This window comes from Lepidochelys kempii, chromosome 3 (genome assembly GCF_965140265.1).
Source record: "Lepidochelys kempii isolate rLepKem1 chromosome 3, rLepKem1.hap2, whole genome shotgun sequence".
NCBI classification, from domain to species: Eukaryota; Metazoa; Chordata; order Testudines; family Cheloniidae; genus Lepidochelys; species Lepidochelys kempii.
Window position 1 is genome coordinate 68,987,952 of NC_133258.1, and position 19,863 is coordinate 69,007,814.

General features: G+C 41.3%; 1 protein-coding gene across 10 annotated transcripts in view; it reads left to right on the forward strand.

Annotated features, from left to right (window-relative positions):
- The window catches only part of ANKRD6 (ankyrin repeat domain 6), a 174,186-nt gene that overhangs the window by 92,116 nt on the left and 62,207 nt on the right, over positions 1-19,863 (forward strand). For 4 of the 10 annotated variants that reach the window (XM_073336725.1, XM_073336723.1, XM_073336731.1 and 1 more), the window contains exon 2: positions 12,710-12,816. The exons of the other annotated variants lie outside the window; for them this stretch is intronic. The gene's annotated coding sequence lies outside the window, so the exon portion shown is untranslated. The remainder of the gene's footprint in view (positions 1-12,709; positions 12,817-19,863) is intronic. 10 annotated transcript variants of the gene reach the window in all.

A 19,863-nucleotide genomic window follows, 5' to 3' on the forward strand; every position in this document is an offset into this window, starting at 1 on the left:
TTTATCACTCATTAGCATGATCAGTTCATTTTGAATTCTTGGTCCCAAATAGCGGTCATGTATTTCATTTTAGTTACTCTTCGGAGATGTTCACTCATCACTGTGTCAAATTTTCCAAGCAGTTGTACAAGGCCCATAAAATTGCCATTTTTGGGCTGGAATAATTTCTCAATGCTCCCTCTAAAAGCAAGATTGTTTGTTTTGTTGATAGATATTCAACAATAGATAATAGATGTTCAAGAACACAACGCCAATGCTGCTTCTGTGACTCCAACAATCTTTAATTTTGGGCATCAAGAGTTGTCTGATTTTTTTTTTTAACCTTACACGCAGCTCACACCATTTGTGCATACTTTCAGTGTGGTGGTGTGCCTTTTCATGTTGCGGTAATATGTGACTAAGATTTTTCCAATCATTAATATCCATGGTTGCTATCTTAAAATTGCAACTATTGAAAAGCTTACATGGGAAACAAAATATAGCATCCTTGCATTTAGAGTACACAAGCCACCATCTGTTGACAATTTCACCATTAGAAAGTCTTTTATAGTAATTGTTTTCTGTGAATTTCCTACCTCTAATGTCTTTAGGATATTCAAGACTTTTTATTCTCCCAGGGCCTTTCTCAAGTATAATGGCACAGAATCTGTTTAAAGATTGTGGCTATGTGACAATGTCATCTATATCCCATGCTAGTACAGTTTCAACTGTTGTAATTTCTTGTTTTGTGACTGCATCTGTTTCAAATGATTGTTCTGTGTGGTGTTGCGTTTCTTGAGCTTCGTCTGCATAAAAATTTTCTTCGGCAGTTACTTGATGATCTTCATCAACTTTGTTGTTTTCATGACTTACAAACTTAAGTATGGAACCCTTCTGTGCTTGTACAGCTAATCCTCTTTCATCTTTCCATTTTCTTTTTTGTGACCTGGAAAGTTGTTTTCAACACGACATAACTTATAAGGGTGTTTTTTAAAGAAATAACTGTTTAAATTATCAGAAATATTATTTAAAATAACTAATATAGGATAGTCATGAGCCTGTGACCATGAGCTAGTGTGAAGACACCTCACAAGGCACTCTACCCTGACTGAGACACAGTAGAGTTGGAAACCCATGTCATTTTTACAAAGCCACTTTTTAGTTTTAAATGTATAGTGGGCATCAGTCTTAATGTTAGTTACAACTCTATATCCACCTTATACTGTAAATAGATCAATGGCATTATCCAGTTTAATAAGCTGGGTTTCCAAACAGTGGCAAAATATAACCCTAGTTTTACTCCTAGGTAAAGCAGAAAGTGACCAAAATGAAGTCAGCACAGAATCATCTCATCTAGATTAAGGCAGCACAGAACTGTTACAGAAGTCCTATTGTGCCTTATTTTTGTTTGGAAAGACATTAGCAATAGCAGCTCATTTTGGGCACTGCCAGAAATGCATGATAAATCATTGCCTCTAAAGTTCCATCAAAAACTGACATTTTCACAGCTCTCGCATGATCTGCTGCACAGATTCTTCACAAGGAAGTGTCCTTGGCCTTTTTAACTCATATTAACTGTGTATTTACTTTATGAAAGTTGGACAAAACATTGTGAAAATGTAAGACATTGGCTGCCCAACCTCTGGGCTGGCAAAAGCTATACTGACTCACTGGGGGGAAAAAGCAAGAGACTCTTAGTACAACATATGGTCACTCTATACACTAGTAAGGAGATGACCATATTATAATTGTTGGAGGGCTCTATTTAGCAGTAACAGGGCTATTGTAAAGCCAGTCAACATTTTTTGTTTCTCTGATGAAAACTGGCCCACTTCCTGCCCCAAACCAAACTTGTCACAAATAATTGTCAACAACTTAATTTTCTGTTTTTGGCTAAAATACTGTTTTTGTTTTTTTTTAAAAATTGAAATTGGATTCAGGATTGTTAGCAAGCATTTTTGGCAAACAAAGTTGTTAAATGACAATCTAAATGGCAACACAGTACTGCTTTCATACTTGGCTCACTCACCCCCCCAGCCTGCTGGTCCAACAGCTTTAGTAGAGGAGGAGATAGATGGAAAACTGCAGTACCCCAAAATCCACCTCTTGGGGTGCAGAGTGGCAACAGCAGCAGCAAACCCTCAGGTCTGATCACACACCAATGGGCACCACCGCCAGTCCAACGGACCATGGTGAAGTTAGCACAGCATCTGATCTCAGGGACGGGGCACCCACGGAGCCTCAGCAGCTCATCCTGCCCTGTGTAGCTACCCCCCCCCCCGGATGAGAGAGATCGCTGCCAGCCCCGGGGGAGAGACGCGCTCCCCAGCTAGGGCGACCAGATGTTCTGTTTTTATAGGGCCAGTCCCGATATTTGGGGCTTTGTCTTATATAGGCACCAATTACCCCCACCTAGGGTGACCGGGTAGCAAGTGTGAAAAATCAGGATGGGGAGAGGGGTAATAGGAGCCTATATAAGAAAAAGACCCAAAAATTGGGACTGTCCCTATACAAGTGGGACATCTGGTCACTCTACCCCAACCCCCATCCTGATTTTTCACACATGCTAATGATGCTATCTGGCTTAGCCAGCTGACTGTGACCATTCCAATCCTGGCTGGCTGCCAAGGAAGTGAGTTACTTTCACTTTCATTCCTCAGCACGCAGCCAGTCAGCCCCCCCCTTCCCCTCACCCAACCCAGGCCTACCAGAGAGGAGGGGGGAGAGAGGGGCGCTTCATGTGGGTGGGGGAGAAGAATGGATGTTATAGGGGGCAACAAAGGATACTGCAGCTTCCAAGCCTACCTCACCTCACAGCGGGGGAGAGAGTTACACTCGCAGGTGAGTTCCTCTTTCCCCCTTCCCTACCCTCTCCCCTTCCCAGAGACCCCAGCAGCCAATCTCCTCCCTCAGACTGTGCTGCATTCTATTTTTTCAGGATTTTGTTCACAAACTGTCATCAGATTAGGCCAGTTCTTGATGTAGTGCTCAAAACAGTCCACTGTTGAGTTCCATCGCACGTCTAGTGGGAGAGATAGCTTGGTTCCTCCCACTTTTTTCAGAGCAGCTGCCGCAAAGTGGTTTTACGGAAGAATTTTGCAATTTCAACAACATTAACCTTTATTTCTGGAACACTGAAGTCTTTGGCTAGGAGGTGCATCAAATGAGCACTGCAACAATATGTTATTAGCTTGGCAATGTCTTCACTCTCTTCTAAATAATTTCTTCTCATCTTGGATGCATTTGCAGCATTGTCTGACCAAGCTGTGTACTGGATATTTGAATTTTTTTTTTCACAGTTTGTTATAGCTTTTACTGCTACTTCTTGTAAGTGTTCTGCTGTGTGTGAATTTCCTGATCTATCAGTTTTTTCTGTAAGGAAGACATTCCCTTCTTCTCTTGTCACACAAGCACATACAACAGGATCATTGTGGAGACTGCTCCACCCATCAAGACTCAGGTTTACAATTTCACCCTCTAGACCTTTTGCAACACTGCTCAATTTCTCTTTCATACACTTTATCCAGCAATTTGCCTGAGACATCTGTTCCATTGGGTGACGGTATCCTGGTCTTAATGACTGAACCATGTTAATGAAGTGTGGGTTCTCAATCAAATGAAAAGGAGAGTTTGTTCCATAAACAAATCGGGCAATTTTTTCATCAACTACCTTTTTTTTGTCATCTGCTGGTTCTTATCACAAACTTATCTATGGTTGTTTCTGAATGATGGAGGGTTTTTTTCTTTTTGCTACAGGTGATACAGTGTGGCTATTTGACATACATGATGTGACTGAAACACTATCATTGGCAGATAACTCTGAAACTATGGAAAATGATGGTCATCTTCAAGGTGGATAGTCTTCAGAATCCTATATGTTGAGGATGGATTCTCCTAAACAAAATAAGTCAATGCAGTTATTTAATTATTATTACCATACTGCTCATTTAGTATTACTCATTGCATTCACTGACACTTGGTACTACTTCAAAGGTGAAATTGTAAAAGGAAGATCTGCTTATTTCAGCTATTTATTTTTTATCACAACTGCATCTAAACAGATAGTACCATAGAGTAATGACTATATTTGTTGCTCAAACATGAGACTTCAAGAATAGTCCAGAAGGAAGACAGGCAGTCCTTAAGAAAGAATTATGAAATAAAAAAGTTTATCAACTTGAAGATCCTGCATGTTCAGACATGTTCCTTTTATCATCTTCAGCATAGCTTCCTCCTGGGAAGGAACACGTCTCATGATGTTGTTTCATTCGAGCAACCAGGCCTTGCATTTTTTGCATCCCTGTCTTATCCACAGGTAGAGGAACTTCATTAAAATATTCCCGAACTGGGTCTCTTTTACTGCTGCCATTATAGGTTTTCCCTTCTCATGAGAGAATGGTATGGTAGATCTCAAATCAATGAAGGCTACACTCAGAAAGACCTCAAGACTTCTGGAATATGCTGCTCAAACAGTTTCCCTTTTGTTTCTATTTCCTGTCCCGCCCTTCTCACATTTATCTCCTGACTTGTTCTGCTTGTCCAGATCTCTTCTGCCCCCAACAATCTTCTATCCATTGAACTTTTTGAAACTTTGCACTTAAAGAGAGGTAAGGGATTGAGACTGTGTACACAAATTTGCAAAGGGCCAATAGGGTTGAGGTCTGTTATTCGTTACCGCTATATATTATTTATTTATTTATTGAAAACCATTTTTGCTGTTAACAAGCATTTTATCTCTGGAGACACAAATCCACACTTTGAGAACTGCAAAACTAAGCATCTCTGATGGTATCTTCTAGACTGAAGACTTCTATCCCAGTGGGTAGATAGAAAGATGAACTTAAATAATCTATACAGAAGCCCCTGGAACCCCATCAGATTGGGTCCCTAATCCATGAACTATTGGAACTCATTTACAAAACTTTTTTTAAACATTACATGAATATATTGTCTCATACTATAGAATTAGAATTTATAATCCCTATTCCATAATGGGATATCTTTGAGCTATAATGTATCTTAATTAAAACTATCTTGAGATAGGTTTTTTTCCTCAAAAAGCATTTTATCAAAAAAAAACCCAATTTTTTTTTGTTTAAAAAAAATCATAGATTTTTATGCACCCTGCCAAAAAGAAGTACTGTTCCTAGAAAAGCAGCTCTTTAAATAACATATTATTTATGCTGATCCAATTAGGAGTCTAGCTGTATATTAAGTTTTGATGGGTGTACCAACATTCATGATAAAGGAAGTGGGAGGTGTTGGACCATTGAAAACAGACACAGCAATACACAAAAGTAACAAATATAAATGATCAGTTTGGCCAGCATGGTTTCCCTAATAGATGCTGCACTCCTAGGGGTAGAGGTAGAGTATTTTTACTAAGAACGATGAAAGGCTGGAGAAGATTCCTATCAGTTGTGGCATATTCAGTATGTGTGTGTGTATGTATGTATGTGTGTGTATATATACACACACACACACACACACGTTACAAGAAGCTGTAAACCACTTTGAGTCCATTTAATTTGCTTAGTCCTTGCATATAAAAGCCACTATTGGCCTGTATTTCCTTGGAAACCGTTTCTTTTAAAGCAGTGTGTAAAGCTGCATACTTCATTTCATTTAAAGAGAGGTAAGGAATAGGATTTTTTTGTTCAGGATCTAGAAGACTTGTCAGGCTAGAAATTGATTTATTGCTGATAGTACAGGGCATTAGCTACAGAATGAGCTGTGAAATACCTACTAGTTTTGTTTTATCTGTATTTTCTTTTGGTTTTTCTCATCCACCAGCTCTGTTTATTGTTTGAAGGGTGTTTATGGAAAGGTAAATGTAATCTTTACTGTCTCTCTTTACTGTAAACTTTTTGGGGGAAATGGGGCGAGGGGAATGCAAATATAATGAGTAAGGTAGAGACTAGAAACATTAGTGAAGCCTCCTCTGAAGAGTATGTGTGAGTCCTGGAAGCTGAGATCAGTATTTTATTACCTAAGTTGCACAACAAATTTCTCGATCTTAGCCACTGGACAGATGTCATCTGAAAGCAAGTAGGCAAACCTATAATCCCTTCCCCTGAGCTTCCTAGTGTTTGAAAATGTGCAAAACGTCAGAGCCCCATGATTCCCAAGAAGATGAATCCCCAGAATCACCTACAGAACTTGCCTATTCTACTAACTTTCAGATACTAAAAAGAAATTGTTACCTGATAAGTAACTGTGTCCTGCAGATATGCCTAGGGTGACTAGGTGAACACCCAGTCGAAAAGGAATCCTGATGGCTCCGGTCAGCACACTGACCAGGTGTGCCTTTCTGTGGTTGTGCTCTATGGATTTGTATTTGGGCTTCGGGAGCGGGCCTTTATTGGACCCATTGCAGCTGTGATAACATGTGGTCCTAAGTCCACACATAAAATTACAATAACTTTAGTGAACAAAAAACATGGAGCTGGTTATGAAAAATGGGGAAGAGGGGAGGGAAAGAATCGTGAAAACCTTTGTGAAATTTCATTTTTTTTTAAGTTACCCTTTTTGACTATTTTGCTTCCAGCTCTAGCACCCTGTAATAAATAAAACCTGAACTTTGCATAATACGGCTGTCAAAACAATAAATATACCTGTTTGGGCCTTGCAGTGAAAATGAGCACGTGAGAGAGGGTGGGGGAGAGCAAGCGACAGAGGGAAGGGGGATGGAGTGAACGGAGGTGGGGCCTCAGGCTGGGCAGGGCCTCGGGGAAGGGGCAGGGCACTGGGCAGGGCAAGGGTGTTCAGTTTTCTGAAATTAGAAAGTTTGCAGCCCTAGATATGCCCCTGTGACGTTCCCCTCTGGTGTTATCTGGACTGGTGATCTGCTAGGTCACTCCAATCCTTGACTCTGGGAGCCAGCCTTACCCTGCTCTGCTGTGAGAACTCCCACTCCTGAGCTGTTCACGCACAGCCTCTAGCATGTAAGCTGCCCCTTGGATTGTGTAACCGAATGACACTAGCCAATATCTCTGGTTCCAGACACAACCTTAGGAACCTCCGTCTTGCAGTGTCCAGGTATGCCCACTGGATGCTGCAGGCTTATATGAGTTCATCAATTTAACAAAGAAATTGATATGTACCAGGCTTGTTATCCCAAGGGGAGTCTCTGACACACTTCAAACCAAACGCACTGCTTCAGATAGAATAAACAAACAGATGTATTAACTACAAAGATAAATATTAAGTGATTATAAATCAAAGCATAACAAGTCAGATTTAGTCAAATGAAATTAAAGCAAAACGCATTCTAAGCTGATCTTAACGCTTTCAATGCCCTTACAAACTTAGATGCTTCTCATCACAGGCTGGCTGGTTGCCCTTCAGGCAGGCTTGCCCCTTTGATCAGCGCTTCAGTCGCTTGGTGGTGTCTGTAGATGGAGGTGGAAGAGAGAGAGAGAGAGCATGGCAAATGTCTCTCCCTTCCATCATGTCCTTTCTTCCCTCTTGGCTTTGCCACCTCCCCCCCCTTCAGAGTCAGATGAGCATTACCTCATCGCAGTCCCAAACTGACCAAAGGAAGGGGGGTGACTCACTCGAGAGTCCAACCGATCCTTTGTTGTTGCCTAGGCCAGTGTCCTTTCTTCCTGTGAGGCTGGGCTGGGTTTGTCCCATACATGCCCTGATGAGGTGTGAACTGCTGCTCTGCTCTTGGAGAGTTTTTGCCTGGACTTGCTTTAAGCCATGAGGATACCTTTTCAGCCTCATAACTATATACATGAAATTATAACCTATAACATTACTGTAACAACAATTACTATAACATCATTGTAACAACAATGCTCAGTGCATCGTGAGCCTTCCGAAGACACCCAACATGACAAACTTTGCATTGGATACCACACAATCATTTTAGAAGGATGAACATGGGGGTGCTGGGTGTTCCCCCGAGGTACAGAGCATCACAGCCCCCACTAATAATCCTGACTACTCAGCTGGTGAGTGCATTGCAGTGGATAGGCCTGCTAGCTACACATTTGAAGCAGGATTGTGTGCTTAAATCAGTACGAAATGGAGGGGGAGATATGACTGATGAAGGCTGTGGCTGGGAAGTGGTAATGGGAGCCAGTCAGATACAAGTTTGATTTAAGAAATATGCGTCCTCATAATTTATAGTTTATTGCAGAGAGCTAAGGACGGGAGAAAGGGTGGCAGGCATGCCAACTTCCTGTAACTTTTGCCTTGCTGTATGTGGCTTATTCTTAAGTGTTGTGACCCTTTCTTCAAATTGTCTAAAAGTTGGTCAAAAGCTTTGATCCATAGTCTCGTCTATGCAGGACTTCCTAGCTTCAAGAAAAGTGTGCTATTCCGCAATAAAATTTCCTAACCCCCCAATCACTGTTGTTAAAAATGAAACTATGCTTCTACTGAATGGGTTATAGTACCACTTTCTAATGGGGATGTCCATGCTTGGTTTGGACGGGACCTCTACGTGAGGCATATGTCTCAACTATGATCCCTGCAAGATGCCGTGAGAGCAAGGTTACCCATACCTTTCAAATATTGAGGTTTTTGGGCTAAACACATGGTGTATTACTACATATTTGCACTCAGGAGTGTGGAAGAATGTCATGTTTCTGACTTTATGTACATATGGCCTCTGAGAGGTGACGTTCCTAAAAAGGACATTGCAATGGTGTTTCACTGATGCTGCTGTTATGTAGTGGTGGGGAGCTAAAAAGTATCACACCTCCCACCAACATATTTTTAAAATAGTTATTTTGGACTGTGAGGTGTCCACGATCTGAGATCTTCTGAGGTTCAGTGTGATTCTATACATAATGTCACTCATCTGAGAAAACTCCTTTCTCTAGAAGTCTAGTACATTTAAAATTCTGGGATAGCCATGCTCTTTAGTTCTGCTTGGAATGGCAGATTTTCTTCATAGTTAGATTTGATTCTCCAAATAACAATTGTATCTGATCATTTCATGGACATCGGAGAAAAAATGAGAACACATTTTGTGGTGGTTAGATTTGGACCAACATATAAAGCCTTTTTCTTGAGGAGTATGAAATATCCAGTGAAGTAAAGGAAAAAGTTTTTACTGGAGCCATTCGCTTACTTGACGGGCATGGGCATTCTTCCTGTATCCAGGGCAGAAAAGAGTTAATAAATCTCACTCTGTTTTGGAAGGATGATATCCGTGAAATGTAAAATAAATGTTCTTATTACTGTGTTGAAAAGAAAACTACGACATGGTCCCTGTTATATGGCTGATAGCTGACATGGTGATCGTTATTCCTTTGCCATGATACTGTTTTGCCTTGCTAATTTAAATATGCAAAAAATGACTGTATTGAAAAGGCTCTTCCGTAGGGTGACTCTTAATTCAGGAACTTAATACAAAAAACTCATAAGCAGCCAGGAATAATGGCAGAGTAAAATACATAGAACAGTCAAAAATCTTTGACAAGATTTCGATATTAAGCATTTGTTATCTATCTTTAGTTTTCTTCATTTTTATACGGTGTCCCATCATGCTGGTTTCTGAGTGCCTTCTGTGGAAAATGAACTTGGATACAGAAAGATCTCCTTTTTCCAGCCCAACCAACAGTAACAAGTTTAAAGGTTATTGGTAGGGTATATGTGTGTGCATGCACGCCTATATACACGCACAATGCATAGTCTGAGAAATACTGATGTGTTTTGAGAGAGTTCATGTAATTCTGTACGCAGACAAGATTGTGATATTTCATCTGGAAATGAGTTCAAGAGTCTTGGCCCAGCTAATCTAAAAGTTCTCTCTCCTGAGGATATGAGTATTCCCCTCTTTTGTTGAAAGCTTAATTTTCTAGTGGAGTGAAGCTATCATATGAGGTGGTCATCACAGAAAGAGAGGCAATCTCTTGGATAACCAAGGTCAGTATCATGCAGGACTTTGAAAATCAATACTGCAGCCTTGAACTGGATTCTGTGTTCAATGGGTAGCTAGTGTAGGGAGTAGTGGATTTTGATGATGTGTTCCCAGTAGCCTGTATTCATGAGTGGATGAGACACTGCATTATGGATTAGCTGTAGTTTCCTCAGGACATTGAGTTTCATTCCTCATTCTAAGGAACAGTAGTTGAGCCTGGAGGTAACGAGCTATTGGACAACCATGGCCAATCTGTGCCTGAAAGAATCAGGGGTAATGTTCTAGCTAGCCATGGGTGGAAATGGGTGTTCTTTGCCACCATTGCTATTTGAGTGTCTAAGTGCAGTGCAAAATCCAAAATGACCCGCACGGCTATGAACTGGGCTAACAGTCTGAGGGCAGATCCCTTCTGGTGGGGCCTGTAGTAGTGAAGGGGAGCTTTTCAAAACACTGTTCTTTTCTTACCAGCATCACCTCAGTTTTGTCGGAGTTCAGTTTCAGCCAGCTGCCCTTCAACCAAGTGCTGGCCTGAGCCAGGCATTTGGAAAGCTGGGGGAGGCTGCTGTTAATGTTGGATAAAAGGGGGGTGTAGAGCTGGGTGTCATTCACATGCTACTGGCTGGCACATCAGCCCGTCATGTCTCACTAATTTCTCCCAGTGGCTTCATGTAAATATTGAATGGGGAGGGAGAGAGATTTGAACCATGCAGGATGCAGGTGAGGGCCTGGTCATGGATGAACAACTGTCTGTAAGAATTCTTTCATTTTAGTCATCAAGGAAAGACCAAGCTATTGCAACACATTGTCATTCACTCCTGCAGCCTCTTGGAAGCAGGGCAGGAGTGTCTACAGTATCAAATGCTGTGACCAAGTCCTGTAGGATGAGGATGGGTGTAATGTTGTTGAAAGACAGGAGGAAGCCATCCAGTATAGCATCAAATGCTGAGTATGTGCAATGGAATGACTGGGAGGCATTCAGGATGTTGGCAGTCAGGGAGGTAACCAGTTCTTGTATATCTTCTCAAGTTAGTTTGCTGAGGAAAGGAAGGTCAGAAACTGGGTGGTAATTTGCAAGAATTCCGTGTTGCCAGCTCTTGTGAATGTATTGTAAGTATCACAGTGTTTGGTGTTTGTTCTGAATGCCCCAGCTTCTGGAATGAAAGTCATTGCATGATACTTTCTTTTTTAAATGAAAGCTGAAATTACGTTTCAAGTCCTCGTGGGGGTGGAGAAAAACTTGAAAACATTAAGCAAGTGCAACTTGAAGGGCAAACAGAGGGCAAATAGAAATAACTCCAAATTTATTTTTTCCAATATCTCTTGATTTTTAGCTCACGAAAGCTTATGCTCAAATAAATTGGTTAGTCTCTAAGATGCCACAAGTACTCCTTTTCTCATGTTTTTAGGGCCTGACTTACGATATTTGAATGCTTCAGGTTGACAGTACTGGGACACTAGTGATGAATGCAGATTTCTTGAGTACTGGCTGGACGGTTGCGTGTGTTAGAGTAAAGAGCAGCAACGCCAAAAGAAGTAGTGCTTGAGATACCTCATCCTGAGGTTAGCAGAGTAGAGAATTGCTTTGAAAATAAAAAATTAGATGGAAAATGTAATTTGCTCTATGGTGCAACAGGAGTGTCTGTCAGCGAAATAAGCCCCCAATCCAGTTTGCACTGGTACATCCCTGACTCTGAGCCTCCAATATGTACTAATGAATAATGAGTATCTGCCCAAGGTAAGACATTAATATAATCTGTGGAGACAGCTCCTAGTGTTTTCCTTTGTCTAAAGATCCAGTAACTACTAGCTTTCCACTGGAAAGGCCTAAATTAGAAAGAGATAATAAAGTGACTGGCAGTCAGAGGGAGAAAACATCACAAGGATTATTAATGACTGTAAACACCTTGTACCATGAGTAAATCGTCCTAAGACGTTAGATAATTATAGAATAACCCGTACACAATTCTGAAATATTACTTTTACGAAATCTTCTGTTTGGTGAGTTATAGTGTAGTAGCAGTGAATGACAAGCCAAAAGGATCATATTATAGCTTGTCACAAAGACATGACAGACAACTTGCCACAGTGACAATGAAAGTCAAATCACAGAAGAGCAGAAGTTTTATTTTTGGCAGTAGTTACTGTTAATGTCACCTCACTTAATAGTATACCTACATTCCCACACACAAACTTAATAAAGTTGAAGTTAAAGTTGCAGGCATATATCAATGATTTGCAGGAATATTACCTCTCAGACAATCTAGTCAAAAAAATATAAAAAGTTAGAAATCCAGGAAATGCAGTGTTAAGATAGGTTTTAGAGTACCAGCCGTGTTAGTCTGTATCCGCAAAAAGAACAGGAGTATTTGTGGCACCTTAGAGACTAACATATCTAATAAATGTGTTAGTCTCTAAGGTGCCACAAGTACTCCTGTTCTTTTTTTAGTGTTAAGTTAGTACTTCTCAAGCATTGTGAATTTTGCCTCAGGCGCTGCATGATCTGAGGTGAACATCACAAGGTAAAGGGGATACCCAGATTTTCAGATCAAAGATATAAGTCCAGGAAAAAAGACAATAAGAAGAATTTATTATGCTGCTTTTATAAAAGATTGGTTAAGGCTCAAAGATTTAGAATTCCTTTGGAACATTTAATGAGAGAACAACAGATAGTAATGGTTTCCAATTAACATTTATAACAGAGGTGTTACTTTAATTTTGGTACAGATAGTTTGCAATGTCATGGACATCCTGATGTTTACATCACCTCTTAATGCTTTGTGTTAATGTATTTACTGAGTGTGGTACACAGCATAAATACATCAAGGGTAGTCATGATCTTATGTGTTATTTTAGGGAAAAGAATTAAGTGAATGTCTACTGTACAGCACTGCAATCTTCAAATCCTCTATCAACCTCATTTCCATGCCAATGTACCTCAGCCCTGACCCACAGGGCAACAGGTAAGGGTGATAAACTAGTCTAGCCTCAAGGCTGGCTTCTTTGATTGTCTGCTGAAACTACTTACAAGGGTATCAATTAATGTATGTTGTGGTGCTGTATTTTGACTTATGGTCACTTCTTTACTTGGAGCTGAATGGAGACCTTCAATTATTTTGGCTTAGGACCCTACGCAGCCATGAGATGATAATTTTGGATTGCTATTAACCTGGCCTGGACTTGAACCTGTGACCTAGGGGCAAATGATTCTATAATAGATGAGCAAACCCCCTGAGCCATCCAGTATTCCTTCAGTATTCCCTCCTACAGTATAATCCAAGACACTGGGCATCACATGAACTGTATAATGTAATAGCCAGGCTCTGTTTCCAGAAATGAGGGTTGGATGTTGTTATATTAGGATCAATTCAGAGAAGATTTTAGTTCACTTGCCAGTAGGTCACCTACTGCTTAGGGGCCTAATCCAAAATACATTGACATCAATGAACATCTAATAGGGCCCTAAAACAGACGATCATTTGAATTATCTACACAGTTTTTCTGTTCAGCAGTGACAGACAGCTGCTCAGTGAAAAGTGAAGGTGAGGGAGAATGAGCACATCCAGTTCCATCAGTGAGAATTATTATTACATTGACTTCTAATATAACTGCTGCTTTGGACAGAAAAGTGTACATACACTTTCCACACTAAAAGAAAAGGAGGACTTGTGGCACCTTAGAGACTAACCAATTTATTTGAGCATGAGCTTTTGTGAGCTACAGCTCACTTCATCGGATGGCTTATGCTCAAATAAATTGGTTAGTCTCTAAGGTGCCACAAGTACTCCTTTTCTTTTTGCGAATACAAACTAACACGGCTGTTACTCTGAAAACTTTCCACACTGACACACATTCGGTTTCTTGCTCTCTCATTTCAGAATTTCCCAAGGTGTGGCAGCTCGCTGAATGTTTGTGCTTTCTCTTATCTTGATCATGACATCATACACTGCGACACCACTAGAAATGCTGTGTTGTGTTGGATATGATCAGGGCTTGAGTCATGCTGGAATGCTCCAGAACACCATTCCGGCACTCTTTTGGGAACTGTAACGGTGTTCCAGCACTTCCAGTACTATCGCTTCTGGAAGTACTAGAAGTGCATTTCAGCACTTTCCTTTTTTAAATCTAACACCATGAGCCACACCTAATGCAAAACTGTCCACTTCTAAAATATATTAGAGACACTTCCCCTCTGAATTTCAGTCACTAGTTTACAACCGGTGAGGTGTATTCTCATCTAAAGTTGATCATCTGACAAATGTGACCAATCCAGAGAGCAGTCTGGGTCATGGAGCAAGCATCATTCAACAAATATCTTTAGTCCCAGGAAAGAGTGCCAATGAAAAAATCACTAATTTTCTCTCTCTACACATATTCCTGTCCTTTGTTTCAGTGTGAAACAACTTTTCTCTGATGAGATGCAGTTGTGTCCTTCCAGTAAGTTTCTTGCCACCTTGTTTACAAATACAACTCAGAGCCTATGTAACCTATTGCAGTTCTACAGCATGTTGTGGATACAGGCAGAGCTCCCTTCAGAACTCTTAGGTTCTTGCTACTATCTTTATACAGTGCCTAGCACATTTTGGGCACTGTACTAATATAAATATTAACACCTCTATTTCCCCGAGAAAACACTGGCAGGAATTGCTGATGCCGTAAAGCAAATCATCTGCCCACTTCCTAGGACTTGTGAGCATTGCCTCAGCACTACTTCCACCTGCATCTGATTTAGCATCAAAGAACCAGGCTAGAATCACCAGCTCAGATGTTCATGTTTATTCAGTGAATTACTCCTGGATCGCTAAGCTGGCATAGCCCATTCATTGCATCTTTACGTGAAATCAAAGGATGTTAATTGTGGCTGGATTCTTGGGGCTGTCCCACCACCATTTACAAGATACTGATAGGATCTTGAGAAGGTCAGTGGCATGGAGATTATACTCAGTGCTATTTTGGCATCAGGAAGATCTTTCAAAGAATGTGAATGCAGATATAGCCTTTCTTCCTGTTCTGACAGTCAAATGTCTCCTGATGCTGCACTGATGCACATCTGTTCTCATTCATCCAGAAATTATGGTCTTAATGTTGGGTTTACTGGGTGAGTTCCTATGGCATGTGTTATATAGTAAATTAGACTAGATTATCATAATGATCCCTTCTGGCCTTAAAATCTACGCCTCTATGATCATATTTCTCTCCTGATCTTTTCCAGTATGTCATTACTTTTTAAAATGTTCACAAAATTTACTATTTTTTTCTTTACCATTGGCTAAAGATAGGCCTTTTGAAAGTGAAAGATTGATAGTGCTGGTGCAGACCACTGCTTTGCAAGCTTCCCCACATATCTCTTTCAGTGCTCCTCAGTCCTGACCTGCAACATTCCTCTGTTTCTGTCCTGGGTCTCTCTTAAGTGCAGGCTGCAGAAGGTGAAGAGTTACATCAACTTGTAAGGTAGCTTTTCAGTGGGGGTTATTGTCCACTAGTGAGTGGGAAGAGAATAAGACCACTGTGGTCATTTTCACTTTGACATTGGAACGCAGACTCTTGAAGGTGAAAGGTTGATACCAGCATTGCTTTAATCCAATACACTACCCACTCCCAGAAGGAGACTTTATCCAGAAATAAAACTCATTCATTTCAGAACCATTTTTGTCATCTGGAGGAAAGCAAAGCAAAGAACTCAAATGAGAGAATTTGCCATGGAGAAGAATCTGTGAATAACAAAGCAGGGGCAAAATAGCAGGCGCAAGAGGAAGAGAAATGAATTTTGGAAAGGATTTTAAAATGTAGGCCCAATCGTGCTCCCTTTAAATTCTGTGGGAGTTTTGCCATTGACTTCAGGGGCAGTTGGATAAGGTCCTAATTTTGCAGTAGCCGAATCTAATGCAGAAGATGATGGCAGTAAGGGAGATTTCTCAACATCTAGTAATCCCACTGTGCTTGAATTTCTGCATGCATGCAAAGCACAAAGAGCTCTGTTCTCACTCAAGCCCGACCAAATGTCTGGGTCAGTTCCCAGGGCTCAGACCCCAACACTTCTGTGAAATAGCAGTGAGCTGGAAGAACATTCTGGCTGTTAATACGCAAATGAACACCCAAGTGTCTAACATGTGTGTTTACACACACATACTGTTTCGTATTAAATAACGTATTTTGTTTTATCAGTATTGTTTGGCTAGAAAATGCTCACTGAGCGGTAAGCTTGCTTTTATAGACTGTCTTTTGAAGAGTGTGTGCGCGCACTGGTGTGTGTGTTTTGAAGGAGATGAGGGGAAACAAAGTTTTGAAACTTAATTATAGTAAGAAGATAACCTGATGAACGCTACATATAAAATACTAATAACGTTGAATATTATGGAAGGTGCAGCACAGCAGTCAGAGCATTTATAAACAAATATGCTCTTGAATCAATGCGGAGTATGTTGCCCTTACACAGGTTTTTCCCAAGGGCAATGAAAGTCAGGGCGTCAGGTTGGTAAGAAAGAAAATACATAAAGTGTGTGGGGGGGTGGGAGTGAGGGGAGGAGGAGGAAGCAGCTGTCTGTACAAGAAGATCAATGGCATTTCAGTGATGAGTTTAAGGGCTTGGCCACACTTGCACATTATACCACAGTAAAGCCGCCCAGAGCGCTCTACCTTACTCCCTGTCCACACTGGCAAGGCACGTAGAGCACTTTGACTCCCTGGCTGGAGCGCTCCTGGTAGTCCACCTCCCCGAGAGGGATAACAGCTGTTGCGTATTGGCTGAGATGCCCCAGGGTCAGTGTGAACAAGGAGTTAAGTTACTGTGCTCTGATTGACCTCCGGAAACTTCCCATAATCCCCTTAAGCAAAGTGAAAAGAAAAGGAGGACTTGTGGCACTTTAGAGACTAACCAATTTATTTGAGCATAAGCTTTCGTGAGCTACAGCTTCATTGGATGAGGTGTGCTGTAGCTCATGAAAGCTCATGCTCAAATAAATTGGTTAGTCTCTAAGGTGCCACAAGTACTCCTTTTCTTTTTGCGGATACAGACTAACATGGCTGCTACTCTGAAACCTGTAATTAAGCCAAGTGGTCACTCTTCCCTTTGTTGTGAAATTGCTGCAGGAATAGGAAGTGTCCTTTCAAAGCTCCATTTCAGACAGCGGCTGCTTATCTGATCAGACAAACATTTACTGTTTGCTTTGAGTGAGTGAGTGAGAGGCAGGGGTGGTGGTGGTGGGGGGGCATGACTTACAAGACAGCATGCCGACACACTCTCAGCACTCCAAAAACCCACTCTCTCTCCCCCCACATACACACAACACACTCCACCCAACCCCCCTCGTTTGAAAAGCACATTGCAGCCACTTGAACGCCGGGATAGCTGCCCACAATGCACCTCTCCCAGTGCCGCTGCAAGTGCTGCAAATGTGGCCATGCCAGTGCGCTTGAAGCTGTCAATGTGGACAGACTGTGGCACTTTCCCTAGTACGCTCTCCGAAGGCTAGTTTAACCCAAAGCACTCTACAGCTGCAAGTGTAGCCATAGCCTAAATTGCAACCTTGATCCCCATATAATCCCATCTGAATGTGTGTCTGCCTGTGTTTAAAAGTTTAGGGCATGGCTACACTGGAAACTTCAAAGCGCTGCTGCGGGAGCGCTCCCACAGCAGCGCTTTGAAGTGCGAGTGTGGTTGAGCACGAGTGCTGGGAGAGAAGTCTCCCAGCGCTCCTGGTAATCCACCTCCACGAGGGGATTAGCTCCAAGTGCTGGGAGCATGGATCCCAGCGCTGGGGCACTGTTTACACTAGCGCTTTAAAGCGCTCTGGCTTGCTGCGCTCAGGGGGGTGATTTTTCACCCCCCTGAGCCAGCAAGTTAGAGCGCTATAAAAAGTAAGTGGAGCCAAGCCCTCAGACTTGGCTGACACCACTTCACAATTTTGGGGTGGGTGGTAACAAGGTGTGATTTGAGAACTGTCAGTCAGATGAGCTTAAATTTAACTAAGCTGACAGTGGTGCTAGGATGACAGCACCTTATTTGATGAAGAGTTCAGCTAGCAGCAGGAGAAGCTGCCTTGGCTGGCTCCTTATGTTTGTGGCTGGCATGGCTAACTGTTGATTTAGAAGCAAGCAATTGTCAGATGTGAGAGAAGGGTAGCACAAATCAGTTTAATTTACTTTGCCTAACAAGAGTTGTGAACATTTTGGGAGACTGACTGACTGGCAGCCAGGGTAACTAATAAGAATTAATAAAAACAAAAAATAGTCTCGGATGTTCCAGATTGTCCTAGACTTGTAAGAAGATGATGAATCCCAAATCCAGTGTATATATAAAAAACAGGAATCCTGTTCAATACAGTAACATTTCAAAATGTGGACTTTATACAACAGAGGAAAATAGCTATAAGATCAATACTCTAGTTTTCCAGAGTAATCATTTTTATTAGTCACCATCTTTCTTTAGTTTAAAAATGTTCACCAATGTAAGAAATGTGCTGCAAATAAATTATATTAATATATCTACTTGTGAAGAAAAATATGAATCAAATGTATATTGTCCCATAATTCATATCACTTTGCCTTTTTCTGGATAGCACTGCTACACTTTGATTTTTCCATTATAGTACTATTTGTTGACCAAGTCCTCCTTTGGAAAGAGTATTCTCTTTTTTTGCAAAACACATTCAGGATCAGTTTGTATTGGAGACATTTGAGAATCTGAAAAGAGCAGTTAAAGGAAGAAAAGATGTGACATCCTGGAGAATCCTTAAAATATCAAAAGTTTGATGGTTGTTAGAAAGAAATAAAAGCTACATAGGCACTGACTCCGTGAGTGCTCTGGGACTGTAGCACCCATGGGAAAAAAACAGTGGATGCTCAGCACCCACCAGTGGCCACGCTGATCAGCTCCTCCACCTTCCCCCAGCGCCTCCCGCCAGCCAGTGGGCCCTGCCGATCAGCTCCTTCCCTCCTTCCCAGCTCCTCCTGCCTGCCACGGATCAGCTGTGCTGGGGGTGGCGGGGCAGGAGGTGCTGGGGGCGGAGGGGACAGAGCAAGGGCAGGGCACACTTGGGGGAAGAGGCGGGGTAGAGGTGGGGCCTTGGGGGAAAGGGTGTAGTGGGGTGGGGCTTGAAGCAGAGCAGGGGTGGAGTACCCCCTGGGGAAATTAGAAAGTTGGCGCCTCTGAAAAGCTATACCTGTATCCAGGAGACCGGGGAGCGAACGGCCCATGAGTAAGCTGCTGGGAAAAAATCAAATTCTTCGTAGCAGATAAATATGCAGAATGCAAAATATTATTTATGTTGCATCCTTTGTTCAAAATATGATCAAATCATTTACAGTGAGAAAGCGAGTAGAGAGACCTTTGTACAGATTTTAATGCACTGATGTGCATATTAATAGGAAAGGAAACATATGCTGCACTGAAAGTGATTGGAGCAAAAGAAGAGAATTGCAATATGAGCATGTAAAGTGTCATTTAAGAGCTAATTATGATTATTAAATATTAATAGTGTAAAATATTGCTGCAAAATGCATGGTCTTTATTATGGAAGTGTCAGTAGTGAGCCCATAATTTGGGTTATGTAGTGATTTGCACGTAAAGCAGCATTAAAATCCTCCTTTTTTTGTTCATTATACTGTATAGCAAGAAGTTGTGATGGGTGTTTTTCTTGAAAGACTTGGGAACATTTTTGGTGGGCAGGTGAGGAATGGAGTTTGTCCATTGCAGGAAAAAAAAAATTGTGATTCTTTATTTATAGTATATGTGCCTTGATATCATGGTGATGGGCACGACGGAAATTCCTTGTTAGAGATGAAATTTTTCTTTTATCTAGACAGCAACTTAACTTGACCGCCGTTATTAATGACCTGTTGTCATGTGTTATATCCTGTCTATTTTGTTGTTTTATTTAGTGTTTGTGGGGTTTATATATTTGATGGATTTATATATGTTGATTCCTTTGGAAGCTTTTCAATAATCTACTGAATGTAAAGCAAGGAAATCCTGTGATTTTTGTCATTTTCTTACGAACAATATTGCTACT